Raw genomic sequence first — 5,000 nt, 5'->3', positions numbered from 1 at the left:
TTCCATGCACACAGTATTCAGGCGGGCTTGCCTGCTTTAAGCACTCTAATTTGTTCAAAGTAAACGTGCCGGCCCACCCAGACACTCAATAAAGAGCACCTTGGTAGGATTTCAACGGGGTCCGCCTCGGGACGCACGAACACGCACGAGGCGGTCGCACGCCTTCGGCTCGCCCCACCGGCAGGACGTCCCACGATACATGCCAGTTAAACACCGACGGGCGGTGAACCAACAGCGTGGGACACAAATCCAACTACGAGCTTTTTAACCGCAACAACTTTAATATACGCTATTGGAGCTGGAATTACCGCGGCTGCTGGCACCAGACTTGCCCTCCAATAGATACTCGTTAAAGGATTTAAAGTGTACTCATTCCGATTACGGGGCCTCGGATGAGTCCCGTATCGTTATTTTTCGTCACTACCTCCCCGTGCCGGGAGTGGGTAATTTGCGCGCCTGCTGCCTTCCTTGGATGTGGTAGCCGTTTCTCAGGCTCCCTCTCCGGAATCGAACCCTGATTCCCCGTTACCCGTTACAACCATGGTAGGCGCAGAACCTACCATCGACAGTTGATAAGGCAGACATTTGAAAGATGCGTCGCCGGTACGAGGACCGTGCGATCAGCCCAAAGTTATTCAGAGTCACCAAGGCAAACGGACCGGACGAGCCGACCGATTGGTTTTGATCTAATAAAAGCGTCCCTTCCATCTCTGGTCGGGACTCTGTTTGCATGTATTAGCTCTAGAATTACCACAGTTATCCAAGTAACGTGGGTACGATCTAAGGAACCATAACTGATTTAATGAGCCATTCGCGGTTTCACCTTAATGCGGCTTGTACTGAGACATGCATGGCTTAATCTTTGAGACAAGCATATGACTACTGGCAGGATCAACCAGGGAGCTGCGTCAACTAGAGCTGAGCAGCCGGCCGCCCGGGAGTGTGTCCCAGAGGCCCGCGCGAACACGCAAGCGTCCGCTCAATTATTCTGCAAACAGGAGGAGGCTGAGCTCCCCTGCACAATACACCTCGAAACCCTCTCAGGTCCCGGCGGCGCGCAGCGCCGTCCTAAGTACTTGGTCGGGTTCGAGAGAGGCGCAATCGCCCGGAGTTAGGCGAGTAGACGCTTTAGGTGCGACCACCCGTGCTCCCAACTGAGCTTGCCGCTGCCGACAGAGGCCCGGGAGCGTGCTGTCGTGGCATTGCCGGCGGGAGACAACACGCGCCACCTACGGTGACCGGCAGCTCCAACGCCAGCGCCACAGAAGGGCAAAGGCCCCACGTGGGTGCCGAAGCGAACTCTCCCAGCACAGCGCACGTGCCAACACGTCTGCACAACTGCGATACAAACCACCAGCGAGAACCGCTGGGGCGACCGAGCAGCAGACGGCGTCGCGGCGCCGAGTGCCGGGCGGCGGCGCATCCTCAACGCACACAGTCCTCAATCGGACCAGCACACTGCAGATGTCCACCGCGCTTCGCACCGGGCCGGCGAGGACCCACTTTGGCTGCACGGCGCCGCGCGCAGGGTGCCCCGGCGCGCAGCTGCGCCGCCTGCCGCGTCCGTCGGCCGGCGCGCCTGCCACTGGGCGCCCCCACCAGCCGGCTGTAGCGCGTGCGCCCACGCACCGCGCGGCCAGCACGCCGGGCGGCCCCCCCTCACCGGCCGGGGACAGTCCCACCCACCCACAGCCGCGTATCGCTTCACACCCAGATTCACATTCACGTTCGTTGGTATGGTGGGGACCGCTTCGTAGCTGTACCGATCGTTGCCCTCACAGATGTACCTCCAGCAAGGACAACCGCACCACAACGGGTTACCAGTTGTTCATTTGCGTAACGTCACCAGTAAACGTACACGTCCATCCCCGTTTGCAAAGTCAACTATTATTGCATGCCTGCCTGTCAGGTGTCAAGACACACTACATCCGCTCACATCCACGCAACAAAATGTGCCCGACTAGAGGGCACGTGGAAGGTGCCCCCGTACGTATGCGATGTCCACTGCGCGACCAACTGTCAACCGGCCTCTGTAGCATGTCGCAGATGTGGAACGCGGGGCACCGTGCTATCACATTGTGTGAGAAGAGACTACTACGTCTGCATACACGCGCCACTACATGAACAGACGGCTCATGCTGATCGCCATCCACTGCGTCCATTACTCCCACACGTCTCTATGGCGTACCACACTGCAATGCAGCTGTTATGGGGAGATGACACGTAGCTGTGTACACAACATTCTGAGCGGGTTGCGGTTGGACAATACATTACTGTAACGTGTCATATGCCAATTACAGAGCAGGGTAAGGCACAACTTGGGTTAGGTTAAGGCACAACTTGGGTTAGGTTAAGGCACAACTTGGGTTAGGTTAAGGCACAACTTGGGTTAGGTTAAGGCACAACTTGGGTTAGGTTAAGGCACAACTTGGGTTAGGTTAAGGCACAACTTGGGTTAGGTTAAGGCACAACTTGGGTTAGGTTAAGGCACAACTTGGGTTAGGTTAAGGCACAACTTGGGTTAGGTTAAGGCACAACTTGGGTTAGGTTAAGGCACAACGTGGGTTAGGTTAAGGCACAACGTGGGTTAGGTTAAGGCACAACGTGGGTTAGGTTAAGGCACAACGTGGGTTAGGTTAAGGCACAACGTGGGTTAGGTTAAGGCACAACGTGGGTTAGGTTAAGGCACAACGTGGGTTAGGTTAAGGCACAACGTGGGTTAGGTTAAGGCACAACGTGGGTTAGGTTAAGGCACAACGTGGGTTAGGTTAAGGCACAACGTGGGTTAGGTTAAGGCACAACGTGGGTTAGGTTAAGGCACAACGTGGGTTAGGTTAAGGCACAACTTGGGGGTAGATTGCGGTGCAAATTGCGTTACATTGCGGTGCAAATTGCGTTACATTGCGGTGCAAATTGCGTTACATTGCGGTGCAAATTGCGTTACATTGCGGTGCAAATTGCGTTACATTGCGGTGCAAATTGCGTTACATTGCGGTGCAAATTGCGTTACATTGCGGTGCAAATTGAGTTACATTGCGGTGCAAATTGCGTTACATTGCGGTGCAAATTGCGTTACATTGCGGTGCAAATTGCGTTACATTGCGGTGCAAATTGAGTTACATTGCGGTGCAAATTGAGTTACATTGCGGTGCAAATTGAGTTACATTGCGGTGCAAATTGAGTTACATTGCGGTGCAAATTGAGTTACATTGCGGTGCAAATTGAGTTACATTGCGGTGCAAATTGAGTTACATTGCGGTGCAAATTGAGGTAGGTTAAGGTGCAACACAGGTTAGGTTAAGGTGCAACATAGGTTAGGGTGCAAGATGGGTTAGGTTAAGGTGCAAGATGGGTTAGGTTAAGGTGCAAGATGGGTTAGGTTAAGGTGACATAGGTTAGGTTAAGGTGACATAGGTTAGGTTAAGGTGACATAGGTTAGGTTAAGGTGACATAGGTTAGGTTAAGGTGACATAGGTTAGGTTAAGGTGACATAGGTTAGGTTAAGGTGACATAGGTTAGGTTAAGGTGACATAGGTTAGGTTAAGGTGACATAGGTTAGGTTAAGGTGACATAGGTTAGGTTAAGGTGACATAGGTTAGGTTAAGGTGACATAGGTTAGGTTAAGGTACAAACTGGGTTGTGTTATGGTACACATTGCGTTGTAGTACAGTACACGTTAGGTTTGGGTACGGTACACAATGTGGTATGGGATGGCGTGTTGTGGGGGGGGGGGGTGAGGTTCGTTGATATCGACCGTAGGACGTGGATGCCCGAGGCAGCGTCAGTGTGTCAAAGGAGTTATGTCACGTCGGGATGCGCTTTTCGCTAGTGAGAGGGGGCGAGCCGTGTCTGTGGTTGCGGCAGACCTGTGTGTTTCATTCCTGCCAGTGTGTTTGTGCTGTAAGACGAGGCAGTGTGGTGATGTTGGGTGCACCCCTGTGTAGGACATGTGTGGGTGTTGGTGGCTTCTCTGAGCAATTGTGGTTGTCGGACGAGTGGGGTATTCTGTTTTATGATTGGACCTCCCGGTCTGGTTATCATAGCGTAGTTGGTGTACTGTGGCGGATAGGATGCACCGGACGTTGGTCCATGCTGGTGCTTAGTTGTTGTATCTGTGTCTGTTACAGGCAGAGAGTAGTGTGTGATAGAGTGTGTGGCTGACGTGTGGTTCATTTTGTGTGTACGGACGTTCAGCATGTATAGGGGCATTTGCGTATATAATCTATCTATGTGGGCCTGCATAGTTTACTGAGCAGTGCTGTGAGGTGACTGAACTACGAGTGACGTACTGATTTACAGCGGAATGGTTGCCTTGTACCAAAGATGGAGTATCGGAGGACCGTCTATATTCTGAGAGGAGCCCTGTTTGCCACTGGGCGTGGGGTCTCGCGTCCTGCGGTTCAGTGCCCCCAGGGAAGCGCGCGGAGGTGGTGCTGCTGCTGCTGTAGCAAGCGAGCTACTTACAGCATGTATAGGGACAGCGGGAATATGGCATATTCGATATAACTCTTCATGAAACGCAAGATATAGGGGCGGATTGCACGTTACGAGTGCGGGAAGAGTCCGCCGTTCATCCGCTGGAGTTGCGATTTGGGCGGTTGGGGTGGGGCACGTGCGGGTGCGGGTGGAGCGATTGTCGGTCGACGACTTCGTGCGACGCAGGCACAGGCGTTGGGGCTCCTGTGGTGGGCAGATGATGCAGGCTTTGTGGGTGGCGTCGGAAAATGGGCACTGTGGGACCTAGCGATGTCGTAGTCGGCGTGGCGTCTCATAGATGGCGGTATCATCGGTGCAGCAGGTCATGTTGCGGGGGACCTGGAGGTGGCGGTATTTTTGTTTGTGGTGCGCTCGACATGGTGGACGTAGTGTCGTCCGATTCGCGTAGATGGAGCTATTGCATGTGGTTTCGTCACATTGTCATAGATGGCGGTGCCGTGTTTTGGAGGTATGGTTGGCGTAGTTTCGTTGGATTCCTGTAGATGGAGGTGTCGTTTCTGGGC

The 5,000-nt window shown here is 53.7% G+C and overlaps 1 protein-coding gene and 1 non-coding gene across 2 annotated transcripts in view; one reads left to right on the top strand and one right to left on the bottom strand.

Moving 5' to 3' along the window:
• LOC126113222 (small subunit ribosomal RNA) overlaps positions 1–902 on the bottom strand; it is a 1,909-nt gene extending 1,007 nt beyond the window's left edge. Inside the window, exon 1 of the ribosomal RNA XR_007524756.1 lies at positions 1–902. This exon is cut by the window's left edge and continues 1,007 nt beyond it. This is a non-coding gene — a ribosomal RNA (small subunit ribosomal RNA).
• The window catches only part of LOC126113206 (uncharacterized), a 36,987-nt gene that overhangs the window by 5,056 nt on the left and 26,931 nt on the right, over positions 1–5,000 (top strand). The gene's annotated exons all lie outside the window — the stretch shown is intronic.

The sequence above is a fragment of the Schistocerca cancellata genome, unplaced genomic scaffold (genome assembly GCF_023864275.1).
Source record: "Schistocerca cancellata isolate TAMUIC-IGC-003103 unplaced genomic scaffold, iqSchCanc2.1 HiC_scaffold_242, whole genome shotgun sequence".
Classification (NCBI taxonomy): domain Eukaryota; kingdom Metazoa; phylum Arthropoda; class Insecta; order Orthoptera; family Acrididae; genus Schistocerca; species Schistocerca cancellata.
The sequence above is the reverse complement of the archived record's forward strand: the minus strand, read 5'-3'. Positions and strand labels throughout refer to the sequence as shown.